The following is a 22,837-nucleotide window of genomic DNA, read 5'->3' as shown; positions in this document are numbered from 1 at the left end:
GGCCATCAGTCAACAGCTGAGGAAATGTGAGGATTTAAAAAAAGAGTATTTAATTACAAAAGCAGAAGCTCTGAAGGACTTTGAACTATGAAAGCACCTGATTGCAAAGGGCAAGAGGACTTGCAAGTCTATGGAAGCTCCATTCTTCCAAGGTTGAGTTTTGTTAAAAGGTATACAGGCATCTGTATGCATAGAGACAGTGGTCATATGATTTTTGTTTTATCTATGTCAACCTCAATCTCAGGTGCTCATACTCCAGCATATTCAGAATTACGAAGTCATGCTGGTCTGAAACCGCAGAAAATATCAATAACAATATCAGGAATGCTCTTAATGCACAGACTAAGAAGAAACAAAACTCATAGTGATGCTTGATCCTTCAGCTACGAAGCTTTCAAATTCTTTGGCCTTAGGACAAATGTGTAGGTATCTGTCCTCCAGAAAAGGATTCATATTTAATTTAGGGAGGTTGTTAATCTCTGTATCTTGCCATTGCTTGCACTTTTTATGTTACTTCTCTTCTAGGTTGAGTGCCAAGAGGCACTTAAGTGGTGTACGCTCTACTATGGAAGTAAATCAATGAATCAATCAATAAAATGTACCCCGACTGATGAGAAGCTCAGGGAGGACCTCAACGATTGTGTCTGGCAATGGGAGAAAGCTGGCATGGCTGTATGCAGAAGGGACATTTTCTGAAGATGTGCAAGTTCAATACAAACTTATGGCAAAAAATTGGGAGAACAAGCTAGTGCAGTGGTTCCCTAACTGGGGTCCGCGGACCCCTGGGTGTCCCTGAAGCCTCCTCAGGGGGTCCGAGACTACTTTGATAATCAAATAATATAAACAGATTAATAAAGTATTTATACATAAACAAGCTAAATGTGCAATTGAACATTTTAAAACATACTGGGCATCATTTATGAAGGCCTTGCGCCGCCGGTGCGTCACTTTTTCCCATTTTAAAAGTGACGCACCGGCGGCGCAAGGACTTCATAAATAAGGCCCACTGTACTTGAGAAGGAATTTGAAAATGGAGGCTACAAATTAAATTAGTATCCTCAGATTGATTTGTGGGTGAAGTGCAGGTGCATCAATCAGAATATTGTATGGATGATGAGTGGCCTCAATTTCATATAGAAAAGTTACAACCTTTCTATCAAAATTATATTTTGATTTCTTTTTAGTTTATATGTGTTAAAACATTAAATAAAATGTGTCATTTGTGTATTTGTTTGATTGCTTTTTCCTGCATTTATTGTGTGTTGTTTTGCGGTTCAAATTATCCACATTGCTTAGGCCAGGGACCCTGGTCTCCAGTAATAACTCGTGGAAGGGGGGGGTCTATGGATTCTAATAATGATTCACTTGGGGTCCCCAGGTTTCAGTAATGATTAAGTGGAGGTCCCCAGAAGATAAAAGTTTGGGAACCACTGAGCTAGAGAATTCGCATTGGTGAGCAGCTCTTCAGTTGACCCTACCAGGCAGGTTGCTCCCCCTCCGCACAGCATGGCCTGTTTGCCCCTGCCCCAGCTGCCACTGCCGCTGCTGAGGAAGTTCGAGGCCCTCCACCACCGCAGGCTACCACCTGCACCTCATCCCTGGTGGCCAGTAGGTAGGTTTGTTCATCCTCCGCTTTATTGCTTTTATTGTATTGCTTTGTTGTGTCTGTGCTGTCCCCGTGCTCTCTCTGTCTTTCTTTCTGTACCCCTCCCTGCCCCGTGTCCCTGCCTGGTTTTCCCTTCTGTTAACCCCGCTGCCCCCATGCCTCTCTGCCCGTTCTGCCTTCTGTTCTTAGCTGCCCCTGTATTTCGGTATTCTGCATTTTGCCCTTTTTGCCTTCTGTGCCACTCGTTTTTCCCTCGTCTTTGTGCCTCTTTTGCCTTCTGTTCCACTCCTTTTTTGTGCCCTTCTGCCCTCTGTTCCATTAATTTGTTTGTGCCCTTCTGCCCTCTGTGCCCTCGTTTTCCCTCGTTTTTTGGCCCTCCTGCCCTCTGTGCCCCTAGTTTTTCCTTAGTCCTTTGCTTTTGTGCCCATTTTGCCTTCTTTCCCACTCCTTTTTTGTGCCCTCTGTTCCTCTCTTTTTTTGTGCCCTTCTGCCCTCAGAGCCACTCGTTTTTCCCTCGTTTTTTTTGTGCCTTTCTGCCTTCTGTTCCACTAGTTTCTTGTGCCCTTCTGCCCTCTATACCACTCGTTTTTCCCTTGTTTTTGTGCCCCTTTTGCCTTCTGTTCCAATCCTTTTTTGTGCCCTCTGCCCTCTATCCCACCCATTTTCTTGTGCCCTTCTGCCCTCTGTTCCACTCGTTTTTGTGTGCCCTTCTGCCCTCTGTGCCACTCGTTTTCCCCTTTTATCTTCTGTTCCACTCCTTTTTTGTGCCCTCTGCCCTCTGTTCCACTCTTTTTTTGTGCCCTTCTGCCCTCTATGCCTTTCGTTTTCCCCTCATTTTTTGTGCCCTTCTGCCTTCTGTTCCACTCGTTTTTTGTGCCCTTCAGCCTTCTGTTCCACTCGTTTTTTGTGCCCTTCTGCCCTCTGTGCCACTCATTTTTCCCTCGTTTCTGGGCCCCTTTTGCCTTCTCTTACATTCGTTGTCCCTCACTGCCCTCTGCACTGCGTCCCCTGCAGCCCCTCCCCCCTGACTGCCCACTGCCCATTCACTGCCCCGCCTCCCGCCTCCCAGCTGCTCCTCCCTCCCACCTCCCCATATATGCGGCCCCTGCTCGGCCGCGCTTAAGGCAAGCCCGTCTGCGCCCGTCCGCGCATGGGCCGTGCCCAGCGCCAGAACCCCTGGCCCCCGCCACGACGACCGCCGCCACTACGACGTTAGCACTCTGCACGCTCTCAACTCTGGACAAAGCCACACCTGCTTCAAGGTCACCCCGAAACGCACACACGGCCCCTTCACCTGCCGGAACTGCAGCTACACCAGCCTCAGAGCCAACGAACTACCCGCCAAGAAAGACCCCAAACTACCTCCGATGCATACTACTGAACACCTGCTCCGCACACAAGCATGCCGTCGAGCTCTGGGACCTGCTCGACACAACATCCCCAAATGTCGCCTTCCTGACAGAGACCTGGTTTAAGGACTCCTCCGCACCCGACAACGCCACAGCCATCGCAGATGGCTACAAGATCACCCGCAGAGACCGCACCAATGGAGTCGGAGGAGGAATGGCCATCGTCCACAAGAACAGCATCAGGGTCTCGACTAGCACCGACGCCGCGCTACGCACCGCTGAACACATGCATTTCCAGATCCACACAGACCCTAACTCCACCCTCAGAGGCACCCTCGTCTACCAACCCTGCCGGACCCCGCCCCCAGTTCAGCGACTCCATCGCCGAAATGATCAGCACGCACGCCCTGACCTCCACCGACTACATCCTCCTCAGAGACCTGAACTTTCACCTTGAGAACAACAACAACAACAACTTCACAACCCTGATCGATAATCTTGCCAACCTCGGACTGAAGCAACTCGTCACAACGCCCACCCACTCCGCCGGCCACACGCTCGACCCCGTCTTCTCCTCAAGTCTGCAGGTCTCCGTCAGCCACACCACCAAACTCCTCTGGACCGACCACCGCTGCATCCACTTCGCCTTCCAGAAACCCACCACACACCAACGCACCCAAAAGATCCCCCACCGCTGCTGGAGCAAAATCACCGAAGACCAACTACACGCAAACCCTGCTCTCAGCCCACCCACCGAACCCTCCAACACCGACGACGCTGCCCACAGCCTCAGATGCTGGATCGAGGATTGCGCCAACACCCTCGCCCCACTAAAGAAACCCCCCCACAGAGACACCAGCAAGAGGGCTGGTTCACCCCAGAACTCCTAGCCTCAAAGCACACCTGCCGGAAACTAGAGAATAAATGGCATAGTGAACAAACTCCGGACAGCCACACAGCACACAAGGACATCATCCGCAACCACCACAACCTCATCAGGGCGACCAAGAGGACCTCCTTCAAAGACCGTCTCGACAACAACGTACACAATAGCAAGGAGCTCTTCAACATCGTGAAGGAACTCTCCAAACCCAGCTCCAACACCAACGACATCCTGCCGTCGCAAGCCCTGTGGGACTCCCTCACCACTTTCTTCCACCGCAAGATAGCAGACATCCATGACAGCTTCAACACCCAGACAGCCCCAACAGACAGCAACACAACAGACCCTCTGCACACCATCGACCACGACCCCCTGCTAGCCTGAGCCAGAGAGAGTATCGATAACACCATCAAGACCATGCGCAAAATCCACTCCGGCTCTCTGTCAGACCCATTCCCGCACCACGTCTTCAACAGAGCAAGCAGCTCCATCTCACCCCACCTGCGCAATGTCATCAATCTCTCCCTCGAGACTGCGACCTTCCCAGAGATCTGGAAACATTCCGAGATCAACGCCCTACTCAAAACACCTAAGGCAGACCAAAGAGACCTAAAGAACTTCCGGCCCATCTCTCTGCTCCCCTTCCCTGCCAAGATCATCGAGAAAACCGTCAACAGACAGCTAACCCGATACCTCGAAGAAAACAGAATCCTGGACCCCTACCAGTCAGGGTTCCACAGCAAACACAGCACCGAGACTGCCCTCATCGCCGCCACCGACGACATCAGGACCCTGCTGGAAAACGGCGAGACCGCAGCACTCATCCTCCTAGACATCTCTGCCACCTTCAACACCGTCTGCCACCTCACACTACACGCATGCCTCCACGCCGCAGGGATCCGAGACAAGGCTCTAGATTGGACCACCTCCTTACTCTCTGGCAGAACCCAAAGGGTCCACCTCCCCCATTCCGTTCCAAAGCCTCCTAGATCATCTGCGGCGTACCCCAGGGATCCTCCCTCAGCCCAACGCTGTTCAACATTTACATGGCCCCACTCGTACATGTAGCCAGACAGCACGACCTCAACATAATCTCCTATGCCGACGACACTCAGCTGATCCTCTGCCTCACCAAGGACTCCTAAAAGAAATCAGCCATATTGTAATTCCAATCTGGACCAAAATTATAAATGGATCGCTATCACAAGGGATCCTCCCAGACTGCCTAAAAACAGGACAAGTCGTCCCCATAATCAAAAAACCTACAGCGGATGCAACAGATCCGAATAATTTTCGCCCAGTGACCAACATACCTTTACTTGCCAAACTAATTGAGAAATGCGTGAAAGGCCAACTGAGCCAACACATCACCAACTTCTCCCTACTAGATGATTACCAATCAGGATTCAGAGCAGGACATAGCACGGAAACAGCGATCCTCCATATTATTGACGACGCACTACAGGCCCTAGATCAAAATCGAGCATGCCTACTGATTCTCCTGGACCTATCTTCCGCATTTGACACTGTAAACCACGAAGCATTACTGTCCAGGCTGCAGGACAGGATGGGAATGTCTGGAAATGTGCTGAAATGGTTCGAATCATTCCAGCGAAACAGAACACAGAGATTCCCGGTCAACCAATCACTCTCACCATCATGCCCTAACTCAATTGGAGTCCCTCAAGGATCGACATTATCCCCAGATCTGTTTAACTTGTATGTCGAACCTCTTACAGAAATTCTCCGTAACTCACAGATATCTTATCACATGTACGCGGATGACACACAAATATACATAAAGATCGCGTCCCTGGAAGACATTGAACTAATGAATGAGACATTAAAAATGACATTGCAATGGTTAACAACCAATCATCTGAAGCTGAATGCTCACAAAACTGAGTTCCTATTAATTGCACCACCAAGGAGCCATACGGAAATGAAGGAATGGACCAAGCTGGTGACAGCGCAAAACTGCACCCCAACCCTAGTCAACTCAGTGAAATCGCTAGGAATCACATTAGATGAGAACCTCGACATGCAAGCCCACATTAAATCAATGGCTAAAAGTGCCCGTTTCCACTTGAACTACATAAGAAAACTGAAAGCATTCATCTCAGAGGCGGATCTCAAACTGGCAGTCCAATCCTTAGTTATCTCAAGGATTGAATATGGGTGCACCACCTTAGCCGGTCTACCAAAAACGTCTACAGCACCACTAAAAGCATGTCTCAACGCAGCGGCAAGACTTATCACTGGATTGAGGAAATTCGACCATATCTCTCCTCACCTGAAAGCATTAAACTGGCTACCCTATGAAGCCAGAATTCAACTAAAAATAGCGTGTATCACCCATAAAGCGCTCCACTACAACACACCAAGATACCTAGACTGGGAAAATTGAACTATCAGGAGGAAACAGACCAGCCAGGAGCGCCAAGGAGCTGCTGTTGCGGCCAGCCATTTTCCGGGAAAAAAAAATTACGACCGAGCGTTCTCGGGAGCAGCCCCCAGAATCTGTAATTCACTCCCTCCAAACATTAGAAAGATTCAAAATACAGCAACATTTAAGAGGGAAGTGAAAAGCATCTTGATGAGTAAATACCTCACATAGTGAAGACTGATGATCACAGATAGGATCTATTGTTGCCCTGATACAGAGCATCTACGTCGCTAGAAGGGAAAGACGCCGACTTGAACAAAGATTAATGCTGAACGATGACTCGGGACAGGAGTCACTCCTTGGGACCTAGTTGTATCCTTACTGCTACCTCATGCTAATATGAATATTTATATACTCACCGCCTGAATGCCTTATAATTACCTACCTCATATTTGTTTGCTTTTAAATCGTCTTCTATATATGCTAACCTTTAACCTATCTCATAATGTAAACGCTCATGTTATGTATATATATATATATATATACTCTCCTCCTTAAGCCATACAATTATCTACCTCATATCTGTTTGCTCTTAAATTGTTACTATATATGTTAATCTTTAACCGACCACTTATTGTAAAGCGCTCTGATACCCACGGGTCTTGTTCGCGCTATACAAAACACTATAATAAATAAATAAATAAATAAATCACCGCCAAAGCCAACCTCCATGAAGGAATGAAGGCCGTCGCCGACTGGATGAAGACCAGCCGTCTGAAGCTGAACTCGGACAAGACGGAGGTCCTCATCCTCGACTCCAACCGTTCAGCCAGGTACTACTCCTGGTGGCCGACGGCACTGGGGGCAGCCCAGAAACCCACTGACCACGCACGCATCCAGGGAATCATCCTCGACTCAACGCTCTCAATGACCAAGCAAGTCAACGCCGTCTTCTCCTCCTGCTTCAACACCCTCTGCATGCTCCGCAAGATCAAAACAAACCAAACTAGGTAGGGGAGGGCCTGAGGGGAGAAGTATTTAAAGACTTATTGGTACCTTGTCCCCCAACTAAGCAATAAACAACAAGAGAGGTACCAGGAGTCTGTACACGGGAGCCTAAATAGTACTCACTCTGTAAGACAAAACCAACAGGTTAATGTACAAGTCATCAGCGATTGACGTGTAATAGCAGGAGAGGAGAGAGGAACCAGGAAAAAGCCCCAAAGGTGCTGGAGAAAATCCCCATCAGCCCGCTCAGTAGCGGAATATCGTCATCTGGGTAGAATGGTTGACAAAAGTAATGTCCAGAGTGCCCTTCCTTAGGAACAACCCAAGGCTAGCATAACTTGGACCATTACGTTGACCCTCAACCAACAGAGATGCAGACTGAAAGGGGTTAAGTTGCAGTGCTCATAAAAATGTGAGAAAAGGAAAAGAAACAAAATTCATAATCCAGGTGTTCTAAAAATACCTACCTTGATGTCATAAAAAACTTTATTGGGTCTGACCATCAAGGTGGTATAGTTAAAAGCAGAGTGAAACAAATAGCATGCAAGGAATTGCTATTCATCATAAATCTTATTTGGTCGACATGTTTCAGCCTTCACAGGCTTTCTTCAGGACCTATGATGTACTACTGCAACAAAGAATAATTGTGAAAAAAACTTACTGGGTGAAAAAATCTCAATAAGTGGTTCAGTACTCCAAAAGTAAGGAGTCAAAAGTCTTCTCCTGCATGTGAAGCAATCAAACACAAATTGACAAACATTATTGTTATTGTCAAAAAGGAAATTCCAGGTGTCTAGTACACTATAGATTCCTATATTAATCAACTCACCCAAATTTAAGGGAGGAAAGACCTCACCTCACCTGGCACTTACTCACAGTGAAGGAGGCCACGCACTGAAAAAGGAAAGAAGAAAGTGAAAGAACACACGTTTCATTTTACAGTTTTAAACTTTAAAGATCAACAGCAAATGGCAATAGTCGGGAGTACATGGATAGTGATAACACACCCTGACACAGAGACCTCCCATGGGTAAGAAATGCATTGCAAAGTGCCACTCACTACGTTTATGTAGGCACAACCTCCCATCAGGACAAAATCTCCACAGATCTGGAGTGAAGTCTCAACATTGTTTCTATTGTAGGAGTTTAAAACAGGACACACCAATGATCTCGTGGTGTCCTGTACACAGGCGAGCAAAAGAGAGAGGTATTAAACTACCCAGTTGCTACGCCTGGTCCAACCGTTCAGAATCCTACTGAAAAGTGTTCAGAATCCTACAAAAAAGTCAAAATACGCGAGAGCCCCGTGTCCTCACCTCTCCGTCGTTGCCTCGCTCAAGACTGTGAGCCGAGGGGGAGGTGAGGACATCATGTCTGCAGCAGGAAGAAATAGCAAGGCTGCGGACGTGAGAGAGAGCGAAACCCTCTCCCCTCGCGTCCAATCAGAAGTTGAGCCAGCTAAACGGACTCTGCATATCACGCGATGAGCCCTCAATGGCTGCTCAACTCCGAGATGCCCCGCTAGTGGCTCATTCTGGGCCAATCAAATTGTCGCGTGTGTTATTTTTTAGTCCGCATCTGTTAATGACACACGCGGTATCTACAGCATACAGCCTAGATGTTCGGCTAAAAGCTGTCCCGCTATTGGCTCGTCCTGGGCCAATAGGATTGGCATGTGTGTTTCCTTATAGTCTACATAGAGGTCCGCATCCGAAAATAACAAACGCGGTATCTGTAGCATAAAAAACAGATGGTAATCTACCAACTACATTCACGGTGTGGTTGATTCACTATAGTTTACATTTTATGTGTTGTGTTACAACGCCCTTCAGCCCAGACTAAATACACAAACAATCAAACTCTGTTCCGTGGCCACAGCAAACAGCTGTCTACTGATTGGGTACCACAGTCCGTATAATACAGACATTGGACCGCTGTGGGCCAATCGCAAAGGGCCGTGTGTGTTGTTTACATGCAGTATACAAGGCGTCATCAATGTTCTAGTTACCGCGATGTTGATCGCATTATATACAATTACTGAGACATCCATTATCATGATCTCTCTCCTTCACGCCCCATCAGATGTACATGTGTAGGCGCATAATATACATGCTGCAACGCACCATTAGAGGCATAACAAAAGATTAACAAACCACCAAAATAGCTAAACGGACTCATATCCAATGAGACATTCAAACTGCCGTCACACCGTCAAGATGTACGGTATAAGGTTGGTTTCTAGATTCGCTCTCTGGAAATACCGGAGATGGTAAGCAATGTGGTCAAAAAGTTGAATGCTAACACAGTCGAGAAACAACATTCAACATTCAGTAACCTCCGTGCATAGGCCAACTGAGTTCAAAGAGCCAAAGAGCAGAGGTAGTGCGCCCTCTTTGCTCCAAATTGGAACATAGGAAGCCAAATCGAAGAAAATTCATGAAAGAATGGCACCTACGGTGTTGTTGAAAGGGCAAAATGGAGAAAAAGCCTCAGAGTTGTAACCACGGGATATCATCATTCAACCCCTCCGTGTCGCTCTTCAATTTATACACCCATTTTTGTTCCCTTCTCAGTAGAAACTGGGAGATATCTGTTATATGGTCAGGTATATATGGTTGTTCCAGGACCACCCACTCAAGGTCATTCGCCTGATGTTTAGCCTGTATGAAATGGGATGTGAGTCGAGTAGCTTGTTTACTGCGTCTGATAGTACTCTTATGTTCCTGGACGCGTAATTTTATTTTCCTCGTTGTCATCCCAATATATCTTAGCATGCACGGACACGTGATTTGGTATATGACTCTCTCGCTGTTACAATTTGTATGGCGTTTGAGTATCCATGGTCGAGAGGTACCTATGTCCACTGACGTGGTCTTCTTGGTCTGTGGACAGACCGAACAATTCCCACAAGGATAATGACCCTGGACAGGTGGAAGATTCCACAGAGTGGACGTGGGTTCATCCAACACTCGTCGTGGTCTGGTGTGGACCAGCTCGTCCTTCAGATTTGTTCCTCTTTTAAACGAAAAGAGGGGAAGGGGAATCTTGTCACCAGAACTATTCAGAATCTTCCACTTCTGTCTGACAATTTTCTGTAGTTTAGACGAAGAGGTGTTGAACGTCGTAACGCAGACCAATTGACCCAGGGGTGGCTTCTCCACCGGTGCCTCTAGCAGGGACTCGCGATGGTTATTCGAGGCCCGTTTACATGACGTCCTAATCAAGCGACTGGGGTATTGTCGCAACTTCAGTCTCGTAGAGAGGTCTTTAGCCTTAACTCGAAAATCTGCCACCTCTGAACAATTTCTCCTCACTCTTAAAAACTGTCCAAAGGGGAGGTTCTCCCTTAGTGAGCGGGGATGATGACTGTCAAACCTTAAAAGCGAGTTCCGCGCCATAGGTTTCCTATAAAGCGAGCTGGCCAGATGACCATCCAGTGGAAAGATCACTAAATCCAAAAATGGTAGTTGCTCTTAGAACATAGTAAAGAGCAAAAGAGCTAAAGACCTCTCTACGAGACTGAAGTGCTAGAGGCACCGGTGGAGAAGCCACCCCTGGGTCAATTGGTCTGCGTTACGACGTTCAACACCTCTTCGTCTAAACTACAGAAAATTGTCAGACAGAAGTGGAAGATTCTGAATAGTTCTGGTGACAAGATTCCCCTTCCCCTCTTTTCGTTTAAAAGAGGAACAAATCTGAAGGACGAGCTGGTCCACACCAGACCACGACGAGTGTTGGATGAACCCACGTCCACTCTGTGGAATCTTCCACCTGTCCAGGGTCATTATCCTTGTGGGAATTGTTCGGTCTGTCCACAGACCAAGAAGACCACGTCAGTGGACATAGGTACCTCTCGACCATGGATACTCAAACGCCATACAAATTGTAACAGCGAGAGAGTCATATACCAAATCACGTGTCCGTGCATGCTAAGATATATTGAGATGACAACGAGGAAAATAAAATTACGCGTCCAGGAACATAAGAGTACTATCAGACGCAGTAAACAAGCTACTCGACTCACATCCCATTTCATACAGGCTAAACATCAGGCGAATGACCTTGAGTGGGTGGTCCTGGAACAACCATATATACCTGACCATATAACAGATATCTCCCAGTTTCTACTGAGAAGGGAACAAAAATGGGTGTATAAATTGAAGAGCGACACGGAGGGGTTGAATGATGATATCCCGTGGTTACAACTCTGAGGCTTTTTCTCCATTTTGCCCTTTCAACAACACCGTAGGTGCCATTCTTTCATGAATTTTCTTCGATTTGGCTTCCTATGTTCCAATTTGGAGCAAAGAGGGCGCACTACCTCTGCTCTTTGGCTCTTTGAACTCAGTTGGCCTATGCACGGAGGTTACTGAATGTTGAATGTTGTTTCTCGACTGTGTTAGCATTCAACTTTTTGACCACATTGCTTACCATCTCCGGTATTTCCAGAGAGCGAATCTAGAAACCAACCTTATACCGTACATCTTGACGGTGTGACGGCAGTTTGAATGTCTCATTGGATATGAGTCCGTTTAGCTATTTTGGTGGTTTGTTAATCTTTTGTTATGCCTCTAATGGTGCGTTGCAGCATGTATATTATGCGCCTACACATGTACATCTGATGGGGCGTGAAGGAGAGAGATCATGATAATGGATTTCTCAGTAATTGTATATAATGCGATCAACATCGCGGTAACTAGAACATTGATGACGCCTTGTATACTGCATGTAAACAACACACACGGCCCTTTGCGATTGGCCCACAGCGGTCCAATGTCTGTATTATACGGACTGTGGTACCCAATCAGTAGACAGCTGTTTGCTGTGGCCACGGAACAGAGTTTGATTGTTTGTGTATTTAGTCTGGGCTGAAGGGCGTTGTAACACAACACATAAAATGTAAACTATAGTGAATCAACCACACCGTGAATGTAGTTGGTAGATTACCATCTGTTTTTTATGCTACAGATACCGCGTTTGTTATTTTCGGATGCGGACCTCTATGTAGACTATAAGGAAACACACATGCCAATCCTATTGGCCCAGGACGAGCCAATAGCGGGACAGCTTTTAGCCGAACATCTAGGCTGTATGCTGTAGATACCGCGTGTGTCATTAACAGATGCGGACTAAAAAATAACACACGCGACAATTTGATTGGCCCAGAATGAGCCACTAGCGGGGCATCTCGGAGTTGAGCAGCCATTGAGGGCTCATCGCGTGATATGCAGAGTCCGTTTAGCTGGCTCAACTTCTGATTGGACGCGAGGGGAGAGGGTTTCGCTCTCTCTCACGTCCGCAGCCTTGCTATTTCTTCCTGCTGCAGACATGATGTCCTCACCTCCCCCTCGGCTCACAGTCTTGAGCGAGGCAACGACGGAGAGGTGAGGACACGGGGCTCTCGCGTATTTTGACTTTTTTGTAGGATTCTGAACACTTTTCAGTAGGATTCTGAACGGTTGGACCAGGCGTAGCAACTGGGTAGTTTAATACCTCTCTCTTTTGCTCGCCTGTGTACAGGACACCACGAGATCATTGGTGTGTCCTGTTTTAAACTCCTACAATAGAAACAATGTTGAGACTTCACTCCAGATCTGTGGAGATTTTGTCCTGATGGGAGGTTGTGCCTACATAAACATAGTGAGTGGCACTTTGCAATGCATTTCTTACCCATGGGAGGTCTCTGTGTCAGGGTGTGTTATCACTATCCATGTACTCCCGACTATTGCCATTTGCTGTTGATCTTTAAAGTTTAAAACTGTAAAATGAAACGTATGTTCTTTCACTTTCTTCTTTCCTTTTTCAGTGCGTGGCCTCCTTCACTGTGAGTAAGTGCCAGGTGAGGTGAGGTCTTTCCTTCCTTAAATTTGGGTGAGTTGATTAATATAGGAATCTATAGTGTACTAGACACCTGGAATTTCCTTTTTGACAATAACAATAATGTTTGTCAATTTGTGTTTGATTGCTTCACATGCAGGAGAAGACTTTTGACTCCTTACTTTTGGAGTACTGAACCACTTATTGAGATTTTTTCACCCAGTAAGTTTTTTTCACAATTATTCTTTGTTGCAGTAGTACATCATAGGTCCTGAAGAAAGCCTGTGAAGGCTGAAACATGTCGACCAAATAAGATTTATGATGAATAGCAATTCCTTGCATGCTATTTGTTTCACTCTGCTTTTAACTATACCACCTTGATGGTCAGACCCAATAAAGTTTTTTATGACATCAAGGTAGGTATTTTTAGAACACCTGGATTATGAATTTTGTTTCTTTTCCTTTTCTCACATTTTTATGAGCACTGCAACTTAACCCTTTTCAGTCTGCATCTCTGTTGGTTGAGGGTCAACGTAATGGTCCAAGTTATGCTAGCCTTGGGTTGTTCCTAAGGAAGGGCACTCTGGACATTACTTTTGTCAACCATTCTACCCAGATGACGATATTCCGCTACTGAGCGGGCTGATGGGGATTTTCTCCAGCACCTTTGGGGCTTTTTCCTGGTTCCTCTCTCCTCTCCTGCTATTACACGTCAATCGCTGATGACTTGTACATTAACCTGTTGGTTTTGTCTTACAGAGTGAGTACTATTTAGGCTCCCGTGTACAGACTCCTGGTACCTCTCTTGTTGTTTATTGCTCCGCAAGATCTACAGATGGATCCCGACAGATACAAGAAAGACAGTCACCCAGGCCCTCGTCAGCAGCAGACTCGGCTACGGAAACGCCCTCTACGTGGGAGCCCCGACCAAGCTCATCAAACGACTGCAACGCATCCAAAACGCCTCGGCACGACTGATCCTCGACGTACCACGCCACGGCCACATCACCCCCACCTGAGAAGCCTGCACTGGCTCGCCGTCAACAAGAGGATATCCTTCAAGCTCCTCGCCAACGCACAAAAGGCACTCCACAAGACCGGCCCAGCCTACCTCAACAGACGGCTCTCCTTCTTCATCTCCAACCACCAGCTACGTTCCGCCGACCTCTCACTCGCCACCGTCCCGCGCATCCGAAGAACAAGCACCAGTGGGAGATCCTTCTCCCACCTCGCCGCCAAGACATGGAACACCCTCCCACTGAACCTACGACAGACCCAAGACCTGCTGACCTTCAGGAGGATACTCAAGACTTGGCTGTTCGATCAGTAGCGCCCATCCCCCCAGTGCCTTGAGACCCTCGCGGGTATGTAGTGCGCTTTACAAATGATTGATTGATTGATTGATTCAGTTGAATTGTCATTTCCAGAATATGCCATTAAAGAATAAAGTAGCTTTCTAAAAGACGATGACGACATAACAGATCCAGATACTGCCTTTGAGTCTTATGGCTGCTTTAAAGGTAACTCTAGAACAAATCCTCTGCTGACTCATCATAAAGTTTTGAGAAATTGCTACCAGAGTTGATTGAATTTTTGGGCAAACAGATGGATTCACATTAAAGTTCTTATCAATAATTTGTAAACCAGTCACTCAATATTTCTGAAGAATTAACTTGAATGGTCAGTGCTAGATGGACGTGAAATGAATAGCTTACTGCATAAAGATATAATTGACCCAGTTGTGGGCCTCACTGTTTGGGTAAAAAAAGAGATTTCTGTCAACTAGCATTGAAGTTCAGTGGCCTGTCTTCTCTTGTGAATGTATGGAAACGGATCCTGAGAAGGTAGAGGTTTTGGAGGGAGCCCCTTCAAAGTCTCTTCATTAAGTTTGTATGTTGGCAATGCCAGCTTTTGTGCTACTTACATATAGGCCCAGATTTACTAAAGGTTTGCATCAGAGTTGACTCACTTTTTTGGCGCTTTCCTCCTGACAAATCTATTTTTGGATTTACAAAACCATTAAGTGCCCAATTTGCATGGCTGTGCATGGCTTTGTAAATTAAACTGTAATGCAACGCAGCACATAGATACTGCTTTGCGTTACCGTGCATTAGGTAGGCTTTACATGGGTGGTGCATGGGACTTCCCATGCATCCACCTATGCATTTTGAGGAAAACCCATATTTACAAAGACTTGCAAGCATGGTTTTGCAAAACAATGGTGCGCCTACCCGAGGCTGGTGTAACTAGGAGAAATATCTTTATTTGTCGTTAATACTTCCTCTTTGCATGCATTCTGCTGCACACATACAAAAAGGAATATGCATCAAAGGATAGTTTTTCCAAATACATTACCACTTCCCGCACAAAAAATATCTTGACCTTAATGCAGGCAGCATTCATGCTCATGTCACAATGGCGCAAGAGTGTCTGCTCTGGCGCTTGGCGGATGTATGTCAGTACAACGTGATCTAAAAGATCGCGGTACTTGACAACGCGGGCATTACAACGCAAGTCGTTACAACGACTTGCGTTGCAGGGCGCGGAGTTTGGAATATTATAATTTTATATTCCAACACCAGTCTACGTAACAGTAGGGAAGGTGTTGGAATATAAAATTAAAACATTCCTTGCCCAACAGCGCCATCCAGCGCAAGTGGTAGTAACGACTTGCGTAGTAATGGCATGTTTGTAAAAGCACTGCGGTGTAAACACCGCGTTGTAAACGATGTTTACCGCGCTTGGCAGCCCAAAGTGTGCAAGTGCACAGAGAGAGAAACTTTGCCATATCTTTTTAAATATGGTGCAGTTCAGCTCTCATTCTTTCACGCAACGAGGCACAGCAATCCTTTTGCTGCACTGCATTGCATGAAATCTTAATAAATCCAGACATCAATATCTATATGAATATGCATGAAATATCTCATGAAAGAAGGGACAGGCCTACCCTACATCTGATCCAAGGACTGCAAGGGTGACTTTTGATGGTATTTAGTGATGCATTGCTGAAGCAAAGCACATGTCATATTATGATCTGCAGTCTGAAGCAATTGTTGAAACTAGGTGTTGGTTTAAGGACTCTACTGACTCAGCATGAACCTGCAACTGATTCATTTCAAATGCTTCATTGCATATGTCATAGGGAGTCTGACAACCCCTGCATATAATCAAGCTGACTATGGTAGTTTGGCTTTGGAGTGGGCTTGTAAATGATGCTTTCATCTGTCCTTGTATAGAAAAGCTCTCACCATGATCATGGCTCACCCAGAGAAATCCACAATTTTTACTAATTTGATGGTCAAGGTGTCTCCACCCGTCACGAGGTGGGGTACTACAACTATAAAACTATTGTCTTCACATTATTCACAGCCCACCAAAATACCACATTTCTGCTGTTTTTTTCTCAAGATTTCCAAGGTCATGGATTACATCTTGAACAGTGGTTCTTAACCTGTGGTCAAGGGACCCTGGATGTGTGAAAAGCCTACTCAGGGGGTCTGCGACAACTAAGAAAATTAAATAGTGTTAGTAAAGTGTAGATAAATAAAGAAGCAAAATGTAAAACTGCAAATGCTAATAGGTTATGTAAATATGAAGGAATTTAAAACTGTAACCTAAAAATTAAGGTAGTATCCTCAGATGTTTTTGTTGGAACAGTGCAAGGTCATAAAACAGAATGTAGTGTGGACACTGGTTGGCCTAATTAAATTTATAAATGTTCCAACCTTCCTATGAAATTTAAAAATTCAGATTTCGTTTACATTTGTTTGTGAATTAAATAAAATATTTCAGCCTTTGTGTATTTGTGTAATGAATGCCTGTTTCTGTATTTTTATGCATTGTGTTGCAGTTCAAATCATTGAAATTGTTCAGGCTGGGGTCCCTAGAATCCAAAAAACGAGGGGGTCTCAGTGGTGGTCCTCGGACTCCAGTAATGTTTCAGTTGGGGGTCCAGAGAAGTCAAAAGGTTAAGACCCACTGATATAGACCATCCACCGCCAAGGAATACATTTGCTAGATGCTAAAGCAAGTACCCTAATGGCTTTAAGTAAAGTAGACAACTTCAAGATTACTGAAAAGGATGCCACTCTGACTTTCATGGCTGACTTCAGTGCTGAAGAGACAATGCTTGTTGGCATTCTCCCAGTGACCACCTCTGCCACAGATGCATTTAATTAGTTTTATAGTGTCACTCATACCATTGTAGGGTAGTAGGGCACTATACATCACACACACATCTCACAGACAATCAATCATAGGTGTGTAAATCATCATAAAGGAATTGGTACATAAGACAGAGGACAACAAGGTGTAGAAGTAACATGTCATTCATACTCATAGGCAGTATAGCTTAAGAGTAGTTGGTGAGGAGAAGCAGAAACTCTGAATTTAAAATGTAACACCATGGTTGGGGGTTCTCTTATATGATAAGAACGGATTTGTCCCCAAATTAACTGTTTTTGCAACGAAAAATGGGGGAAATATTCACAGCGCTCTAATCTGTAACGTGCAGTTTGCATGCAGCTCTTTTATGAGTTAATAACTCACTATTCTCAATGTTCTATATTAGGATTTTAATTTATAAACTGCAACTACCAAATTGATCTCTCTAACAAAAGCAATAAAGCACTGACCTATTTAATTATATGTCCTTTGTGATCTGCATGGTGGATGCTCTTTGAAGCAGACATATTAACCCTCTGCGCTATTTTACTCTGAGCTCTCTCACAGAAAAAACAGAGTTATCTTGACATTTGACATCTTGCCACATTTTTGATCGCAGACATGCATGTAAGGGGTAAGTGTCTGAGCGGAGTGCACCCAACATCAACCCCCGTTACGGTGCGGGCGAACACGTGATAGCCTATGGAGAGATCAAAAAATTGCTATTAGGTCACAATAAGAGCGATCCCTATTCGTGCTTAGGCCACCTTGTAGTTTTCACAAGGGGGACCGCTTATTTTTGTACAGTAGGGTTCTTCACCCATTCACTTTTTCACACTTTTATAATAATCCACTTTATTAGTCCTGAGGAGGCGCCAGGGATCGTCACGACCATTGAAGGGCGCCAAACATGTCGACCGGAGAGTTACTGAGGCACATTATCGCCTAGCCAGTAACATACAACCTATGTTTCTTTTTACCTGTCAGGGGAATCCACAAATAAAACTAGCCTGTTTTGGTGTCCCCTAGCCAGTTTTAATCACTCACTCACTCACTCTCTCTCATGAACGCTCAATCTCACACCCTCACTCTTCATACAGCAACACTAAAAGATCTATGCAAAAGCGACCCTTCAGGGGACCCATAGGGCATTGCAACGCCGGCCCGACGAGAAGCAATGCCAAATGATGAAGCATGACATCCCTTGGAATGTGTGAGGGCAACAAGAGACAAGATCTGTGCTTGTCTCCACTCTGGGAGGTTTAGGCTTAGTTTCTCCTCTTCCCCTTTCTCTGTGGACAACAAGAGTGTCCATACATGAATATTTACCCATTGTTTGGTTCTATAGTAGTTACAGAGCCAGCATCCTACATTAGTAGATCAGCGGTGGGATATACAACTTTGCATTTGTTGGACTACCTTGGTTACCACCTGATCACATGACAGAACTCTCAAATTGTCTATAGAATTCAGATCTTTTTGAATTGACAACATTTTACCAAATTACTAAAAGTCTTGTTAGGGCCTTGGTTAAGTCCCTTTAGAATTTTAGAAAAATAGAAGTTCACTTTAGTTAGGAATAAGAGGGGTTAGAATTTTTTTTTAACAATGTTTCATAACAAGTACCCAGCTGTTAGTGAAGATAACCACAATGGTATAGCGAATCAGGTTGAGTATCTCGACCTCACCCTGTATCTCCACTTAGAATTTAGGGAGTTAAGGTGTCTATGCAAACTTAAACATATAATCATGGGGTCCCATCCCTCCAACCAAAAGCTCCAGGAGCTGCTGACAGGATATGCTAAGGACCATCTTTCTGAGAATGGTGAAGATCTATAAGATGAAGAAGTAGAGGGAGGGGATGAGGATAACTACCAACTCCCCCACTTCATAGTGAGAGAAGAGCCCAGGTGCCCTTGACTCCAAGAGTAAACCTCTCAGTACCTAGAGCCCACACAGGTGGGTCAGGAGCTACTGAGGACATTGAGGACAGGCTCAATGAGGAGGACAACCTTTTAGCAAGGTTGACCAAAATATGTAATGTAATGTAACTGGACCTGGAATGGACCTAGAGGACAGACTCCTGGCCCTGGAGAATGAGAGAGCAGAGATGGGCTTAGCTCCCTTAAATGGTGGCAGCAATTTACTAAATAAGGATAAAGAGCAATCTTATGATCCTAAAACCACCAAAGAGATTGTCCCTAAATATGAAGAGGGAGATGATATCACAAAATGGTTCACAGCCTTTGACAGGGTTTGTGAAATGAGAAAAGAGAAAAGTGAAGAAGTCACACTGAGGGGCACTCCTTTGGGAAATGTTCACTGGTAACTGCAGGGACCAGCTCCTGACCTTACAGGAGCAGACGCTGGGTCTTGTGACCTCATGAATAATACTCCGTTGAGGGCACTGGACTCACAACTGAGGAATATAGAATTAGATTCAGTGTGCTCACAAAACCCAAAACCAATCCTGTAGTGACTTTGTTGACTACTCAGTTAAGACACTAGATGGTTGGGTAACTTGAAGTAATGCGCATGAGTTCAATGGACTTTCAATTTGTTTATGAAAGAACATATTTTAAGTAATTGCAGTAATGAAAAGTTACATCAGCATTTGATGGACCTAGGTCTAATTTCTCCCCAAAAATTGGCAAAGAAGGCAGACCACTGGGTCAAAACAAGAATGACAAAAACAGCCACTGGGGTGACCAAAAGAAAGGGGTTACAAAACCTCCCCAGGGAAAAAGGTGGTGAGAAGCCCCAATATAGAAAGCCTGAGTCTTCAAAAGGGGCCCAAAACCTGCACAGGGGGATGGGTCCCAAAGCTCTTTCCAGTCCAATAATAGGTACAGGGGATAGAACTTTGATCCTTTAAAGGCCTGGTGTAAGCACCGTAAGAAGTTAGGACACTTAACTGGAGCTGCTACTTGTCCTAACAAGAAGCCCCCTAGTCCTCCTACAGCTACTCCTGGTATAGTCAGTCTCCAGATGGGATCAACAGTTCACACTGAAGCAGTTCTAGTCACAGAGGGTGAAGTTGAGTTTGCCCCTTTAGCAGTCTGGTCACCCACTTAAAGAAGTATTTGCAATACCCCTGGATCAATGGAACTAGAATAGAAGCCCCGAGGGATACAGGTGCCAGTGTCACTATGGTGGGAGATACACTGGTTTCCCCAGAGCAAACCTGATTGGGAAAACTTACCCAGACACCAATGCTGACAGTGTTACTACTAACCATGCCATGGCAATGGTGATATTAGACTGGGGGAGGGGGATTGCTGGAATGAAACAGGTAGAGGTCTCTCCAAAGCTTCCAGCTGCATTTCTACTTGGCAATGACCTGGTAACCTCAGCATGGGCTGAGGTAGAACTAAAATCCCATGCAGCAATGCTGGATATCCCAGAGATTGTGTGTGTCAAGACTAGAGCACAGAGCTGAAAGCAGGGTGAAAAAGAAGAGTTGGAGCCTGAAAGTATGACCCAACCTTCCAAGAGGAAAGGTAAGAAGACTGAGAAACCAGCTTCTGTACAGCAAAAGGATCAGGACCCCTCACCTCAGGGAGAGGACTTGTACACCCCAGAGGGAACTGAGCCCATGAAGCTTAACCCTTACCAGGTTTAACTCTTAGGCCCAGGGGGACCCTCTACGGAAGCGCTGTGCCTTGGGCAGCAGGACTGTCTTGAAAGCCTGAGGCAGCAATCTGCTAGCCAGGAAAAGGGAGATGTCAGTGGTACCCACAAAGTCTATTGGGAGGAAGGGCTACTGTACACTGAGGCCAGAGACCCCAACCCTGAAGCCAATAGAAGAGTGGTAGTGGTAGTGTAATACAGGGAGTTCCTACTAACTTTAGCTTATGACATCCCCCTAACTGGACATCTGGGCCAAACCAAAACCTGGGAAATGCTAGTTAGCCACTTTTACTGGCCCCAGATGTCTCAGAAAGTAAAGGAGGTTGTCAGCTCCCGTGTCACCTGTCAAGTGGCCAAACAGGTGGACACCCAAAGCCCCCCTTCATTCCACTACCAGTGGTTGGGGTTCCCTTTAAAAGGGTAGATGTGGACATAGTGGGTCCACTTGAGCCTCCAACAGCATCAGGAAGCACATTCATACTAGTGTGGTAAATAAATAAATTATTACCGGATCTATTTTTCGGAATTAATCAATAAACAGGTAGCTCAATAAATAAGAGTCAAGATTCGAGGTAGCTGAAGTCTACAGGCTTTAATTCAGACATAAAGGACGGGAGCAGGACAGCCTGTACGGGAATAGGATGGCAGCTGCCGGGGGCAGGATCTGGGAATGATGCGCATAACTTGTAATAACTGTGCACAATATATATAGTTAAACAAAATACATTACATTCAATACAGTAGGCGTTTCAGTAGGCGTGGTTCATAACAGTCGCGAAAGATAAGGGTAAAATGATGTAACAAGAAGGCGTGTACAGGGCGTATACATAGACATGTGATGCAAACGTAACAGAATATGTCATAAACGGGGCGGAAACATGGAGGGGGCTACCTGAGCAGCTGGGACCTCTAACCTAGTGGTGCGCGCAAACTGGCAATGACGTGTTACCAGGGAGAACTGGGGGCTATGACTTCTGCGCTAGAAGAGGAGACTAAAGTCTGGAGTGTCAGAGCGACATGTACCCAGGCATATCTAGTATCTGGTGTTTAGAGTACATGTTGATAGAATTCAAAAGTTATCAGGGTAAAGGCTAACAGACACTAAGACTGGTGCATGCATTATTCTACATGTATTGCGTGTGCGAGGAATATTCTATGAATATTAATACAGTATTTCTCTTACAGGGAGACATAAAGGCTAGACCATGACGGAAACTATTGATGCGATTCAGTAGCTTAGGAATGCAGAGAAGGAGGGCTGGACTGATAACTAGAAACATAACATATTCTTGGCAGACTGGGAGGCAGAGCCAGGCCGGGCCGGGCACTGCGTGGCATGAAAGTAAGCTAAGGGTCAGGGATACAGGAAGGGGCTGTATCGCTCCTCGGAGAGGGTTCAGGAGACAGGAGCTGAATCTGAGTCTGGGCCCTTTTGAGGCCTAGAAACGGGGACAATTCAATGAATTAACGTGCACACTGTAAAATGTGGCAACGTAGCTTTACATAGGCCAATTATTCGTTGTTTTCACGAGGACTGGAAACTGGCATACTAGAGATGGACACAACTGTAATTGCATCTTTAATCGATCAGAGGGGAATACATGCATATCGATCATGCACATATGACATAACATGGGGAACACGTAGGCACATACAACATGGCAAAATTTACTTTTCCACACTAGTGGTAGTGGATCATGCCACTAGGTATCCTGGCAATTCCCCTTAGGACTACTACAGCTCATGAGGGCCCTCATTGGTGTCTTCAACAGGGTAGGCTTTCCTAAGGAGGTGGTTTCAGACAGAGGGTCAAACTTCATGTCTGCTTACTTAAAACACATGTGGAAAGCAAGTAGAGTGCAGTACAAGTTTACTACACCCTATCATCCACAAACCAATGGTCTTGTTGAGAGGTTGAAAGGCATGATTATGGGGCTCCCTGAAAAACTCAAAAGGAGATGGGATGTCCTCTTACCAGTCTTACTTTTCGCCTA

The sequence above is a fragment of the Lissotriton helveticus genome, chromosome 4_1 (assembly GCF_964261635.1).
Source record: "Lissotriton helveticus chromosome 4_1, aLisHel1.1, whole genome shotgun sequence".
Lineage (NCBI taxonomy): Eukaryota > Metazoa > Chordata > Amphibia > Caudata > Salamandridae > Lissotriton > Lissotriton helveticus.
This window is presented reverse-complemented; position numbering follows the sequence as displayed.